Below are 16,396 nucleotides of genomic sequence, written 5' to 3' on the forward strand. Positions count from 1 at the left end.
ATCCATACAAGGAAGACTCTACCAATTGCTCTTTTATCTTCCCAGGGGTAGGGTAAGGACCATCATAAATGTTCCACAGGTGGTATGCCACTGGACGGCTTGAGAATAGAAGTCTATGCTCGTGTGTTCCCCTGCCACAGGTGGCCCTGGTCCCGGAGGGTAATCCAGACACTCTGGAGCAGCTAGTCCCAGGGCTAGGATGCAGCTGATGGGATGTGTACTGCAGGGGGGGGGGTTCACATTTAATTTTAGAAACTTCTAACTTTTTGCCAACAATAATAAAAAGTCTTTTACTCAAAGTGTGGAGTACTGTTCTAAATAAGTTACTTAATTAACAGCTAATTTATATTCTCCACACAGTCGTATAGTTCATTTTTAAAGTCCAAACAAACTTCCATTCTAGCTCAAGTTCTCTGGGAAAGAGTTAACTAGCTACATATTCACATATTGCGCAAAAATGCTTGCTCAGCACTTTCTGTGCTTGCGCTCTCTCATTTGCTTTCTCTCAGTGAGATTTGGTCTTAACACCTCAATGGATGAGGTAGTGCTGTCAAAGCAGCTGTCTTCTACCCAGGTTAAGGAAATGCAAGCAGTACTATAAGAGTTTGGGAACATGTTATCTGCTAAACCAGGGTGTACCGTGTACTAACTGAAAAATCACCATGGGATTACAGGGTCCCAGTGGTTAATCATGGAGGCACCTGACAGGGTACTTAAGAAGTTCAAAACATTTGAATATGCTAAATCTGTGAGTAATTCAGGAATCCAACAGTCTCTGGGCCTCAGCAGCTGTACTGATTAAAACAAAAAAGATGGGAACATCATGTTCTAGGTTGCCTATATGAAACTAAAGAGTCACTCATGAAGCCTTAGTGCAGCTGGGTTGGTCTAAGTATCTAGTAACTACAACTGATATGATTAAGGGTTACCATAAGTACCCTTAAATAATGAGGGGTCAGCTTTTACTATCCTTCTCAGTATGGATAGGTTTATCAAAATGTAATTTGAAATTAAAATGCCCCATAAACTTTCCACAGGCTGATGGACTGCATTCTGATCAGAGCTGGTGACTATGTTCTGGCTTACACAAAAGATATTGTAAATCTATGCTCAGTCCTAGCAGGAACATGGCCAACATGATAGAGATGTGCTGACAGACTAAAAATGGCAGGGTTAAATGCTAAGACAAACAAATGCAGAATGAACAAGTATATTATCTTGGTCATTGTGTGGATGGAGGCAAAACTTTGCCATAGCTTGCCAAACTGGAGGCTATTTAGGCATGGCCTACCTATGTTACCAAAAAACAGGTAAGGCCTTCCTATGGACAGTGGGATATTATAATAATTTTGTCCAATACAGCATAATATCCATTTATTTATTATTTATCTGATTACCAGGCAAGCATACAGGTCCAGAGACCCTCTTCAGGCAGGACTCAAGCCTTACAGACAAATTAAACAGAGTAAAATAAACACAAAAATCCCATAATACAACTAAAATAGATATAGTGAAATATACAGCAAAATGGAAAAAAATGCAAGAATACAGTGTGATGCCTGTGCCCTGGCTCAGCAATCAAGGAGCCTCAATCCTCACCACTAACACCAGAGAGGGTGTCTCATATGAGAGGAAAGGATAACAAATACACACAGTAAAGTGCAATTTCCCTTAAAAGCACACAGAGATCACAGTCAGTCCGGGGCTGGTCACTCCCTTGCTCTCCAGATCCCCAATAAGACTTCCCACTGGCACAGCTATAGGGTCCAGATAGCCTAGCTGGGCAAGCTAAAATCTCCAGCACCCTCTCTGTCCAACCAGTGCTTCGTGTCCCTGCCCAAGTAGCTGACATACACACACTTTGAGATAAGAGTTTATACAACCACACAGACACTTCTGGGGAAGGCTGGCACAGGTTCTCCAGCTATGCCCCTTTTGTAATCACTTGCCACGACCCAGCTAATATTATCAGCTACCCAAAGGCCCTTAAAAGGGTGTCCAATTATTACTGTGCAATATTATTACCCAATTGGTAGATGTGACTAAACAGTCAAGGCTTATTACAGTGACTTGGTACAGTAATCACTACAAATATGCAATGTACTCTAGAGCTTAAATTATCTCTACACAAAACAGCCACAGTTGAAAAGTTTTAAAATATTTAATAATAAATAATTAAAACCACAAGACAATACTTTCTACTACACAGTGCTAGACAAGAGCTCAGAGATCACACAGAAATACTTAAAATAAATCAGTAGTACAGTTCTGACATCACAGAAGAACACAGTCTAAACTTTCTAATTCCTAGCTATTGCTACAAGAAAACACACTTCTAAAACAACTTACTTACATAGAGCAACAAGCAGTGCTGTGAGTTGGATAGTCAGACAAAAATGCTTAATGCCTTTTGGTTCTCTAATCTCTGTTTAAATTGCTATTGCAGTTCTGATAAACATTACGTCATCTTTTACAATTTCCTGGTGCTCCCAGGCTGACAGAAACTGCATTTACATTCTTTTACACTTAGAGCAATAAAGGACATTCCACATGTAAATTCTGGTCAATAACTTTAGCCTTAAAACAATAGGCAGGATGCTTACTCCAGACTCATCGACTCCAAATTCTAACTTCAAAGTAACAGACATAAAGTAATTTTAATTTCAAAGGACCAACAAGAAATGCTTGACTTAGCTTTCTTTACAGCAGAGGGCAATGTTGCCACATTGTTTTAAGTTCAACATTTCACAGTATTTACAAATGATAGAATTATGTACCAAATCTATTTGACTAGGCTGACAGCCTTCACCCATCTCTACCAGTCTTCACATACAGTATGATGTGAAATGCAATTAATGCCATAAAGTGCATAGAATCAAAAATAATATAGTAAGCCATCAAAGCATGGAAAAAGGCATAAAATGCAAATGACTTCAATCAGAATAAATTAGCCAGAGACACTGTACACATAATAAATGGGAAAGGAAGTGGGAAGAGGAAATGAGATAGAAACACAGTGGTAGAACAGGCTAGTCAAAGTTAAAGTGTAGACTAGAAGAATGCCACTCCTCTTACAGCCCTTCCTGAAGGAACCACACCAGGTTCACTTGGTCGTGAGCTTGACAGCAGGCATTCCAGAAGATCAAGGAGGTCTTGAGTGGACTCTATGCACTAGCTAGTTCTGATTACAGTCAACATTGTACTACACAAGTAGATGCTTCAAACCACAAACCGGAGATTATACCGCATCAAGTCTATTCAAAACACAACAGCAACCAGTAGCTTTCTCATTCTTAGGCTTCACTCAAAGGAGGAACTGCATGCAACTGTGGAAAAGGAGAGTTTGGGAACACATGCCTCTATAAAAGCTTCAACCTCATTTATATAGCAGAAATTTTAAAGCAGTTAGAGATCACAATCCTTTAAAGTGGTGACACGGGGCCAGTGGTCAAAACAGTTTCTCAAATGGAATTTGGGATTACAGTCCTATAATGTGATAATCCAGCTTAGGGTGGTGTCAGTAATAGCAAAGTATGTGGTTTGTCAAGAGAAGGGACTATGAAGTAGGATGCACTTTCTACCCAAGCTATGTTTCTTGGGGATGTCTCAAGAAAGTCCCTTTAAAACCTAGAATAATGTGGAAAGTTTCATAAATCATGCATTCATAGGTAAGTACTAGGCTAGCTGCCCTTGTGGGACATTTTAAGCATAGCCAATTCCCTTAAGGTGAGAATCAAACCTTGTACCTTGTATCTGTGAAGTAAACACATTAACCATTATGCCAACCCCCAACATTCCAATTGTTTCCCCCAAAGATGTAGCAAAAGTACAGTTTTGTACCTACCATAAATGTAGATGTTCGAAGATCCACATTGCTGCAGTCCTTACACTTGGGTAGTCCGCTGTCCTCGGTCGGCCCGAATATCAAAGTATAAGGCTGACGTCGGTCAAGGCGCATTTGACTGACATCAGGACGTCAGGGTACAAATGCGCATCACCGACGTCATATCCTCAGTCTTTTCTTGCCCCAGATGTCAGAAGACCCTAAAAATAAAGGTCAAAACCAAAAGACAGCAAACAAACAACCAACCACCCTTGCACTAATTATATGTACAATATATACAATATACACAATATGTACAACCCAACCCACACAACCACCTCTAACTACAGAGGGGAAGGAGGGAGGGTAAATTGGACTGCAGCAATGTGGATCTTCGAACATCTACATTTATGGTAGGTACAAAACTGTACTACGTTCTTCATCTCACATTGCTGCAGTCCTTACACTTGGGTAGAATCCCAAAGCAGAGGTAAGGGGGGATGGCCAAACTATAAGGAAGCAGGAGCTGCCAAAATGCCCTGCAAAACAGCAGTGGCAAAACCAGCCCTGGATTTAGAGTAAAGTGGTAGGTGATAATGCCTAGAGAACGTATGCACTGAACTCCAAGTAGCTGCCTCCAAAATATCCTTGGTTGCCACTCCCCTCAAAAAGGCTGTCGAAGTGGCAGTAGCCCTAGTGGAATGAGGCCTAATCCCAGCTGGAATCTCCTTGCCATGATGGGAATAACAGAAAGCAATGCAAAACCCAATCCACTTAGAAATAGTTTGTTTTGACACAGGCTTGCCCTGAGAACTCAAAGCAAAAGAAACAAACAACTGCTGAGACTGCCTGAACCCTTTAGTTCTGTCCAAATAATATCGCAACTGCCTGTGTACATCTAAAGTGTGCAAAATCTTTTCCCCTTTATTTTGGGGATTTGCATAAAAAGTAGGCAAATGAATAGTTTGGTTTAAAGCCACACCAGAAACCACCTTAGGCATAAAGGAAGGATTAGTACGCAACGATACCCTATCCTTATGGAAAATCAAGAAAGGCTCAACCGCCATAAGGGCCTGTAATTCAGAAACCCTTCTTGCAGAGGTAATGGCCAACAAAAAGGCAGTCTTCCATGATAAATATTTCAACTCAGAAGTAGCTGCAGGCTCAAAAGGTTGTAGAGTGAGTTTCTCCAACACAAAATTGAGATCCCAAGCAGGAGTAGGAGCTCTACGTGGGGGTCTTATATTCTTTGCCCCTCTAAGAAATTGCTTGAACAAAGGATGAGAAAACAATGGAGGGTCACATTCATAGTGAGCTGAAATTGCTGCAGCATGAACCTTAATAGAAGAGAAGGACAAACCTTTGTCCAGTAACTCAGTAAGATATTGAAGAGCCACACTTAAATTAGGCTCAGAAACATCAAAATCCTTTGCTGCACTCCAAAATAAAAATCTCTTCCATTTATCTGCGTACACTTTCCTTGTACTAGGCCTTCTAGCTTCCAAAATCACATTCAAAACTTGTTGTGGAAGTTGAGACCCTCTATGGTTCAAAACAGAATATGCCAGGCTGTTAGGTGAAGAGAGTGAAGTTTGACATTGAGCAAATGGCTGTCCTCCTGTGACAACAGGTGTGGAATCAAAGGCAAAGGCCATGGAGGCTTCCGTACCAGACTTCTCAGTAATGGGTACCAGTGCTGTCGAGGCCAATCTGGAGCTATTAAAATCATCCTTGGCTTGCCCTGTCTGACCTTTAGAAGTACCTTTGGGAGGAGAGGCAGAGGTGGAAAGGCATACACATGAAGATTGCTCCAATTGAAAGAAAGAGCATCCACTTTCCAAGCTGTGGGATGAAACCTTTTGTGCAAAACTTTGGCAGCTGATGGTTTAGTGGAGAAGCGAACAGATCTATGTCTGGAGTTCCCCATGACACTGTCAATTTCTGAAATACATGAGGATCCAGTTTCCACTCGTGGGGATCCATAATTGCCTGCTCAACACATCTGCTAAGGAGTTCTGTGCTCCTGGCAGAAACCTTGCCTGAAGATTGAGCTGTAAACTGAGAGCAGTCTCCCACAAAATCATTGCTTGCCTGCATAGAGGATAAGAATGTTCCCCTTGCTTGTTGATGTACCACATGACAGTTGTGTTGTCTGTTAGAATCAACACCTGCCCTGGAAGAAGTAAATCCTTGAAAGCTATTAATGCAAACTGGACTGCTAACATCTCCTTCAGATTGATATGTAGATGTTGTAGTCTGGCAGGCCACTTGTCTTGTATCCACTTTCCATTTAGATGAGCTCCCCAAGCTTTGTCTGAGGCATCTGTCGTTAAAATCTGACTCGCCTCTGGCCGGGTCACAGAGAGTCCCTTGTTTAGGTGACATTCCTGAGCCCACCACAAAAATTCCTTTTGAATGCAAGGTATTATTTGAATGACAGTGTCCAGATCCTGGCAGTGCTGTGTCCATACATTTTTGAGATACCATTGCAGCTTCCTCATATGCAGTTTGGCATTGGGAAGCACCAGAATACAAGATGCCATGAACCCTAAGGCTTGAAGGACTGTCCTTGCAGTCAGCCCGGACTGATGAGATAGTTGATGGAAGTAAAGGGAAAGACTCCTTTGTTTGTCCGGGGTTAAAAAGGCCATCTGGGATGCTGTATTCAGTCTTACACCCAGAAAGCACATGTCCTGAGAGGGTACTAGACTGGACTTTATTTCGTTCACAGAATACCCCAGGCATCTTAGCACTGCTATCACATATTCCAAATGATGAAGAAGCTCTTCCCTTCCTTGAGCCAGCATCAGGCAGTCGTCCAAATAAGGATAGATCTGTATTCCTTTTAGCCTGAAGAAAGCTATCACTGGAGCCAGAACTTTCGTGAACACTCTGGGCCCGAGATAAGCCAAAGGGCAATGCAGAGAACTGATAGTGAGAAGTCCCAGCTCGAAAACGCAGATACTTCCTGCAACTTAGTCTGATAGGAACATGAAGGTAAGCCTCCTTGAGATCCAAAGTTACCATCCAATGATCTTTGCCCAGTAGAGGTAAAAGCTGCTGCAACGTCAACATTTTGAACTTGGGAATGTCCAGATAAGTGTTGAGGATAGATAAATCCAAAATTGGTCTCCACGTGTTCCCCTTCTTTGGTACTAGGAACAGGCGAGAATAAAATCCTAGGCCCACTTCTGGCATAGGGACCGGCTGTATGGCCCCTAGTTGAAGTAACAGAGAAATTTGCTTGTGAGCCTCTATTCTTTGTTGAGGAGGAACGTCTGGCATGCCTCTGAAAGGAGGCAAGGTATGGAAATAAAACCTGTAACCTTGGTGTATGATATCCAATACCCATCTGTCTTGGGTAATTAAACTCCAATTTTCTTTGAAAAGTGCCAACCTTCCTCCCAAAGGTGCTGCCAAACGAGAAGGCTCTGGCAGCTGAAAAGGTAGGTCATTGGGTCTGTTTACGAAAGGACTGACCCCTGCCCTCACCTGAAGACTGTGCAGGAGAACTCCCTGTTCTAGGCCTGAAAGAGCCCTGAGCTCTGCCTCTACCACGTCTAGATCTACCCCTAGACTGGGAATCATAAGAAGGATACGTCCACCCTTTAGCAGGCCAATTTCTACTAAACTTTGGAGGCTGAACCTGCAAAAAATCCTTAACAGTCTGCATAGACTTAGCCTTGTCTTCCATTTTCTTTAAAACTGCCTCAACAGGAGAACCAAACAACACATCAGATTGTAAAGGAGCATCTAAAATCCTTGTTTTAACATGGTCAGATAAATTTTGATCCCTCAGCCAGGCGTGCCTGCTAAGAACTGACCCAGTGGCAGCCACCCTAGACGAGGCCTGTACAGCATCAAAACCACATTGCAAAGAATGCTTACCCACCTGTTCAGAAACATGTACTAAATCTTGTAACTCTTTACAATCAATACTTTCCGCCAGAGCATCAACCTTAGACTTCAACTGTGAAAGGAGATAGTTTTGGTATTTTAACATGTGAAACTGGCAATTCAAAGCCCTCATAGCTAGAGTGGAAGAAGTATAAACTTTCTTTCCCCATCTATCCAAGGCCCTGGCTTCTTTATCTGCAGGAACCGGATTCTTGACAACAGAAGCCTTAACACCTTTAGGCCCCTGGCTAACAGTTTCTGGGTCTGCCCTAGGACTCTTAAAAAGATACTTATGAACTTCAGGCACCCTGTAATACCTATCCGGTTTAACAGGAGCAGGAGGCAAAGAATCAGGATTAAGAGAAGCCTCTGTAAAAACATCTTTCACTACATCCAAAACAGGAGGTATAGCCAAAGGCCTATGCTGGGGTAAAAACAACAATTCCCTAAGCCTTTTCCTGGAATCAGAGAAGTCCTGACCTTCCCACTTAAAATGCTCCCTCATGGAATGAAGAGTTTCTGAAAAAGAAAAATCCTCAGGAGGAGAAGCAGAAGGAGTAGAATCATCCACATCGGAATCAGAATAAGGAGAGTACTCCTGCAAGTCTTCAGCCGAAGACTCTGAAACATCCGAAGCCTGCTCAAAACTCCCTAGCTCAGGCTCCACCCTAGGTCTCTTATCAGGAGGGGCAAAGAACCCTAATCAGAGTAATCAAATCTTCTGCCATTTTAAGCATATGCTTCTTGGGCACAGTTCCAGAAGAACTAGGGGTGACACCAACTGAAGCTAAACCTGGCCTGCCTCTAGGAGAAGCCTTGGAAACAGAAGGAGAGGGCCTAACCACCCTAGGCAGGGAGGGGAGTATAGTAACCTGAGAAGCCCCATCACCCTGGCCTGCCTCCTGAGAGGCCACATTCTGCAATAACAAGGTCTCTCCCTGGGATCCCAAAGAAACCTCCGGTGGAACCACCGGCTCCACCGGCACCTCTAAAGAACCGGCGTCCGGTACGGACGGTTCTTCTAGCCTAGGCTTCACTGCTTTGTCCTTGCGCTTCTTCGAAGAAGCGGGAGTCGGAGCATCCGACGGCATTTTATAATTGCACCGCTTCCCAAAGACTAACCTGGCACAATCTAATCTCCTCTTTATAGTGCGCTTATTAAATCTAGCACAAGAGCGACACCCAACAACGTCGTGCTCAGGCCCTAAACAAGGAATACACAAAGTATGATAATCTCTATGCGGTATCTGTTTCCCACAAGAAATACAATTATTCACTTTTTCTGACATCCGGTAAACCACTGAGGCAAGAAAAAACTAAAATATTCCCCAACGGGGTACTTAGCCAACTTTGACTCGGTCTGAAACTCCGAAAACGAAAAATTTCAGAACGCCAACCGGCACTTGCAATACTGCTTCTGCATCGGACCATGCGGCAAAAAAGACTGAGGATATGACGTCGGTCATGCGCATTTGTACCCTGACGTCCTGATGTCAGTCAAATGCGCCTTGACCGACGTCAGCCTTATACTTTGATATTCGGGCCGACCGAGGACAGCGGACTACCCAAGTGTAAGGACTGCAGCAATGTGAGATGAAGAACATCAGATATAATGTGAAAATCTACACACACACACACATACACATGCACACAACAGCTTTTCTCCCTAAACCTGTTTCCTGTCATGGATTGTGTTGCACTAAATGGACTTCCTACAGAGCTAAATGTCATTTGCAAATGTAATGCTTACATTTAAAAACTATGAATATTAAGGGAAATTGGAGAATTCAAAATGTTTTGTTGATTGCAGATTGACAGATGGCCATACAAGACATTGTTGACTAAATAACTGCCAATGATGATTTGTTTATTTATGTATTTAAGTTTGATGACTGGGGAAGTCTACTGGACCAAGAAGAGCCCATTTGCAGTGGAGGCCCAGGGAGAAAAGCTCCACAATAATTGCAAGTTACATTTCACATGTTACAAAAGGACATAGTTCATACAGCTAATTAAACATTTACAGATAAGCTCCATGATATTTGCAACTGGCTTGTCACAATGTTACAAAAATGAAAAGACATAATTCAATACAGAAATTTCAACATTTACATAAAGTGAATATTTTTGTTATAAACTCAATTGTAGGTTTTAACATTTCAAAATATATAGCTACTAGCCATCAGTAGTTTACGAAAGTATTATGCATGGAGAGGGTAACAGTATATCTGAGAATGGAAAGTATAGTACAATAGATATTAGAGAGAAAATTAGTTTTTAGTAAGGGAGGGATTGTTTTGGGTGGGATGAAGTAATAGTAAAGGTAGCTGGATGAGTCAGTGCAAGGTGGAATGGGGGGAGGGGTTTAAGTTGGAGTATGGCAAAGGCATTCTTATTTGGAAGAAAGATGAGAGAGTAGCTGAGATTTGAAATTTGTATGGTTAGGTAGGTTGCATAGGTGTGTGGGAAGAAAGTTCCACTGTTTAGCTAAGGAGTGGGACAGCAGTAGATGGCCAAGAGGTTGTGCAGGTTTGTGGACCAGAAGGAGATTTTGTTTTTTTGGATCTGAGTGAGCGGTTGGGAATGTAAGGTTTTAAGGAAGTAGCGAGAGCTGGGCAGTTGGCAGGTTTAAAGATGAGCTTGTGGGCAATGGAGAGTTGTAGGAAACTGAGGTAGCTGGGTAGTTCAAGCCAGTTCAGGAGGGAGTGGCAATGGTGGGATGAGATTTTTGAATTGGTTGCAAATTTGGAGATCTTGTGGTAGCAGGATTCAAGTTTGGACTGAAGGCCAAGATGGAGATTGGTGAAAAGAGGGGCACCCTACATAAGGGAGGGGAGTAGGAAGGTGGATACAAGAGTTTGATGGGTAGAGGGGCTTAAGAACTGGTTGTGCCTGTAGGGGAGACCTAACTTTTGGTAGATTGTCTTGATTGTGGAGTGGATGTGGGTGTCAAAGTTTAGTTCTTCATCAATAATGATGCCAAGAAGCTTGGTGTTGGGAACAATTTCAAGGAGGGTGTTGTTTTGGCTCTGTATGGTGAATGTGGATTTGTCAATGGAGTTTTTGGTAGGGGAAAAAAACATCAGTTTAGTTTTATTTGCACGTAGAGCCAGACAGTTAGACTGCATCCAGGTTTCTGTTTTGGAGAAGGCTAATTGGGCTTTTGCTAGGAGCTTGGAGGGGGAGAAGGCTGAGCAGATGATTGATGAGTCATCTGCATATTGGATGATATATATGAATTAGTTAACATGATTAAACCTTACCCTTGTATCTCTTTTAAGAAGAGTTATAGTTTATCAGATTTTTGAGTTCATACAAAATTTGTTTTTCCAACTATAAATATTCAGGGGCAAGTTAAAGTCAATTATACAATGACTGCCGATTAGTATTCCAAAACGTGCACGCTGACTGGCCAGCCCAACCAGCGTACCCATTGTAAATCTGACATATACTAATGGAAAAAGGTCCGGTCACCCGGACTATTTCCATTAGTATAAGTCTTGATTTTTTTTTTGTTTGTGTTAGGTAGCAATGGAGAACGGAAGATCTCCGTTGCTGTAATCTCACTATGCTACACATTTAACATAACAAGATATCTTAAAAAAAAAAAAAAGCAACAGAGATCTCCCTTTCTCCGTTGCTTTTTTTATAGATATCTCGCTATGTTAAACTCATTTAACATAGCAAGACAGCTTTAAAAAAGCAACAGAGATCTTCCTTTCTCTGTTGCTTCCTCTACACAGCTCTGATGTACTGCGTAAGCATACACATGAGCAGTACATCAGAAAAAGCCCCAGGACAGCTGAAAACCGCCGAAGGGCACCACACAGGTATTATACAAAGGCATTATTTAAGAAAAGTAAGTATTTTTATTCTTAAATAATGTCATTGCATAACAGCAATAACCTAAGTCTGGGTGTGGGTAATGCTAGATTTAACCACGGTTGTCTTTGTTTGGTCACTCGGGGGAAACCACACCAACCATAGGTAAATCTGGCATTACCCACACCCAGACGTGGGTTATTGCTTAAGTATGGCATGTATAGTTGTGGAAAATATTCAGCATGCAATCAAGTGGTAAATAATTTTTCTAAAATGAATGGGATTAATTTTAATCCTAGGCAATATTTTAGTTGCAATACTGAAGGAATTATCTATGCATTATGTTGCCCTTTTAATTTGTTTTATAATGGAGAAAGCCATAGGACTTTTAAAATTAGGCTCCAAGAAGATTTCAGAGACATCAAAAGAGGTATTTGGAAAGCCCTCTGGGCTTACATTTTTAAAAGTTTCATGGAAGTAATGCTGCAGCACTTAGGGGCTGTATTTTGGAGCAGGTAGTGTTACAATTGGCAACTGTTAAGGAAAAGTTACTATGTAGAGATGTTTATATAGATTCTGAAGTTTAACACCCTGGCTCCAAAAGGATTAAACAATGAGCGTAACTGGAAGTACTTAATTAAAGTGTTAATTACGTGTTAACTTTTTTTTTATTTAGGATACTATTTAATGAGGTTGTTTGCTGAAATTAATCGTACTCCTTGAAGGCTGTTTTGGCCAAGGCACTAGAGACATTATAGTGCTTTTTATCTGCATTTCTTCTGTGGCTGTGGTATTTTGTTATTTTATTAAAACTAGAACCACCTATAACACTAGCCTCAAATTGTCTGAATAGTGGCAGTGTTATAGGAAGGTTTTAATAATGTTAAGGTATAGGGTTAGGGTTGGAGGAAGGGGCAGTGTTAGAATTAGAGTTAGCACCCATTACTAAAGAGCACAGTGGGACCTCAGTAATGGGTGATAACCAACTCTATATCTTAATGTCATTAAATTCTCCCAAAACACTGAAACTACCAAGCTAGTCTCAGACACACAAACAAACATTCACAAACACATACAAACAACACTACATTTATCCCCTAACCTAACCCTTACCCTTATCCTAAAATATACAAACACACCCATCTTTCACTTATCCGCAACCCTAACCCTAACTCACATACACAAACATGCATGTTCTCATCCCCCCAACCCTGTATCGACATTCCATATCATCGACATATTCACTGCTCTGCCATTCATACTGTCAACATTAAATCGCACCCCTGCATTTCTCAAACAAATGCACATTTGGTCAAAAGCAGAGGAAAGTACAGTTGTGTACCTACCATAAAAGTAGATGTTCGAGTGTATTCACTGTTGCAGTCATTACACTTGGGTTATCCTGCTGGCAGGCTACCCGCAGTCGGCCTGAGTTCCAAAGTCTTGGTCCGGCATCGGTTGATGTCGCCTCTTCCCTGACGTCAGTGCGCCAGGGGTATAAAAGATGCAACAGACGCCATTTTCTTCAGTTTTTCTTGCCCCAGATGTCAGGTGCCCCCAAATAGGAAGGCTGTAAAAAAAGTATGCCAAAAAGCATGCATGTACTAAAATAAACAATTCCTTCATCTACAAGCAAATACACCACACAGGTTGTATAGAGTTGAGAAGTACAGAACAGTCCCAGCAATGAAAAGGGGGATGGTGGGAGGGTAACCTGGACTGCAACAGTGAATACACTCGAACATCTACATTTATGGTAGGTGCACAACTGTACTATGTTCATCGTGTTTCACTGTCGCAGTCATTACACTTGGGTTGAATCCCAAAGCTGAGGTTGGGTGGCTGGGCCTAAATAGGGTTAGGAGAGGCTATCAGGCCCTGCAGGGCTGCAGTGGCAAAGCCTGCTCTGGATTTAGAGTAGAGAGGTAAGTGGTAGTGCTTTGTGAAGGTGTGCACTGAACTCCAGGTTGCAGCTTCTAAAATGTCTTTGGTTGGTACTCCACTGAGAAAAGCTGCTGAAGTGGCTGCTGCTCTTGTTGAATGTGGTCTGATGCCCTTAGGCACTGATTTGCCATGTTGTGCATAGCAGAAGCGAATGCGGTGTCCTATCCATTTTGAAATTGTCTGTTTTGAGATAGGCTTTCCTTGCGATGCTGCAGCATAAGCTACAAACAGCTGCTCAGTTTTTCTGAAAGCTTTTGTTTTGTCCAAGTAAAATCGTAGCTGCCTGTGTATGTCCAAAGTATACAAAAGTCTCTCCCCTTTATTCTGGGGATTTGGATAGAAAGTTGGCAAATGAATAGTCTGGTTAAGAGCCACACTGGAAACCACCTTTGGCATAAATGTTGGGTTTGTCCTTAGAAAGACCCTGTCCTGATGAAAAATGATGAAAGGTTCCACTGCCATTAGTGCCTGTAACTCTGAGACTCTTCTTGCTGAAGTTATTGCTAAGAGCAGAGCAGTTTTCCATGATAAGAATTTTATATCAGCTGTGCTGGCTGGCTCAAAAGGAGGCAGTGTGAGTTTTTCTAAAACAAAATTGAGGTCCCAGGTAGGTATTGGTGCTCTCCTTGGGGGTCTTATGTTTCTTGCCCCTCTGAGGTACTGCCTTAGTAGTGGATGCGAAAAAAGAGGAGGTTCCGTATTGTAATGAGCTGAAATGGCAGAGGCATGGATCTTAATAGATGAAAAGGAAATGCCTTTGTCCAGCATCTCAGTTAGGTATTGTAAAATCTGAGGTATGTTTGTAACAAGTAGTTCGAGTCCTTGGGCCTGGTTCCAAGCACAGAATCTCTTCCATTTTTCTGCATAGGATTTCCTAGTACTGGGCCTCCTGGCTTCTAAAATGACATCCATAACAGCTTTAGAGAGAGGTGTGGTTTGAGTGACTATTTTATTTGCCATGCAGACAGATTTAAGGTTCTGAGTTGACTGTGCAGAATCTGGTTGTTTTGTTGAGTCAGGAGATGAGGAATTTGAGGTAAAGACCAGGCTGGGCCTTGGGACAAGCTCTTTAGGATTGGGTACCAGTGCTGGTGTGGCTAGTCTGGGCAATCAGGATCATTTTTGGCTTCTCTTGTCTGACTTTTAGGAGTACCTTGGGAAGTAGAGGCAGTGGAGGGAAGGCATAAACTGTCAGGGTTTTCCAGCTGAAAGAAAGAGCATCCACTTTCCATGCTTGTGAGTGATAAGTCCTTGTGCAGAATTTCTGTAGTTGGTAGTTATGAGGGGAGGCAAAAAGATCTATGTCTGGGCGTCCCCATTTCCTTGTTATCATGCTGAAGACCTGTGGATTTAGTTTCCATTTGTGTGGATCCATGAAATTTCTGCTTAGTCGTCTGCCAGTGTATTTTTCTTTCCTGGCAGGAATTGTGCCTGCAGATGTACTTGATAGGTCAGTGCCGTGTACCACAAAGTCATGGCTTGCCTGCAGAGGGGGTAGGAATGTGTGCCCCCTTGCTTGTTTATGTACCACATAACTGTGGTGTTGTCCGTCTTTATCAATAGTTGTCCTGGCTGTAGTAAATCCTTGAAAGCTGTCAGGGCATTCTGTACAGCGAGCATCTCTTTTTGATTGATGTGAAGATGCATTTGTTCCTTGAGCCACGTGTCCTGAATACATTTTCCTTCCATGTGTGCCCCCCAGGCATAATCCGATGCATCCGTTGTTATTGTCTGCCTGGCTGTGGGCAAGGTGAAGGGCTGTCCCTTGTTGAGGTGACAGGCCCGGGACCACCACAGAAACTCCTGTTGTAGACAGGGAATTATAGTTATTACTGTTTCTAGGCTGTGGCAATGTTGAGTCCAAACACTTTTTAGATACCATTGTAGTTTCCTCATATGCAGTCTTGCATATGGAATTAGTAGAATGCAGGATGCCATGAAACCCAGGGCCTGCAGAATTTTTCTTGCAGGGAGCTGGGTCTTTGTTGCCATCATTTGAAAGTAATGAGTCAGTTCCCTTTGTTTGTCTGGCGGGAGATAAGTCATCTGGGCAGTTGTATTTAAGCTTGCACCCAGGAATATTATCTCTTGAGAGGGCACTAGTTTTGATTTCTTTTCGTTTACAGTGTACCCTAGGCAAATTAGTAATGATTTTACAAATGCCAGATGTCTTAGTAGAATGTCCTTGCTCTCTGCTTGAATAAGGCAGTCGTCCAAGTAAGGATATATTTGAATTCCTCTTTGTCTGCAAAATGCAATTACTGGTGCCAGGCATTTTGTGAAGACCCTGGGCGCAGTAAATAAGCCAAAGGGCAGTGCAGAAAATTGGTAATGCATTGAGCCAGCTATGAATCTGAGGTATCTTCTGCAAGATTGTCTCATTGGGACATGCAGGTATGCCTCCTTGAGGTCCAGAGTAACTAGCCAAGCCTTCTTGCCCAGCATGGGTAGAAGTTGCTGTAGTGTTAACATTTTGAATTTTGGAACATCCAGATAAGTATTTAGGATTGACAAGTCCAGTATTGGTCTCCAGGCTTTGTCCTTTCTGGGTACCAGGAAAAGTCTTGAGTAAAATCCTTGTCCCTGTTCTTGCTGTGGTACTCTTTGAATAGCTCCCATGTCCATGAGAGCAGCAATTTCCTTTTGTGCCTCTGCCCATTGGTTTTGTGGCAGGTTCGGCATACCTTTTGATTTTGGAAGGGTGTGAAAGTGGAACCTGTAACCTTGAGTAATTATATTCAGTACCCATTTGTCCTGGGTAATTATGTGCCAATTTCGTGCGAAAAGTGCTAGCTTTCCCCCTAGGGGTGCTGCCAAAAGGTAAGTGCTTGGCCTTTGTAGAGGGAAGTCATTGGGACTGTTTTCTGTAAGGTTATGATTTGTCTTCTCCTCCTTTGGGGGTAGAAGCAC

The 16,396-nt window shown here is 42.3% G+C and overlaps 1 protein-coding gene across 1 annotated transcript in view; it reads right to left on the minus strand.

The window, feature by feature from the left end:
• Nucleotides 1-16,396, minus strand: part of LOC122807685 (cyclin-dependent kinase 6-like) — a 262,411-nt gene that overhangs the window by 49,698 nt on the left and 196,317 nt on the right. The gene's annotated exons all lie outside the window — the stretch shown is intronic.

Source organism: Protopterus annectens, chromosome 7.part1 (genome assembly GCF_019279795.1).
Source record: "Protopterus annectens isolate FY-2018-M chromosome 7.part1, PAN1.0, whole genome shotgun sequence".
In the NCBI taxonomy this organism is placed as follows: domain Eukaryota; kingdom Metazoa; phylum Chordata; order Ceratodontiformes; family Protopteridae; genus Protopterus; species Protopterus annectens.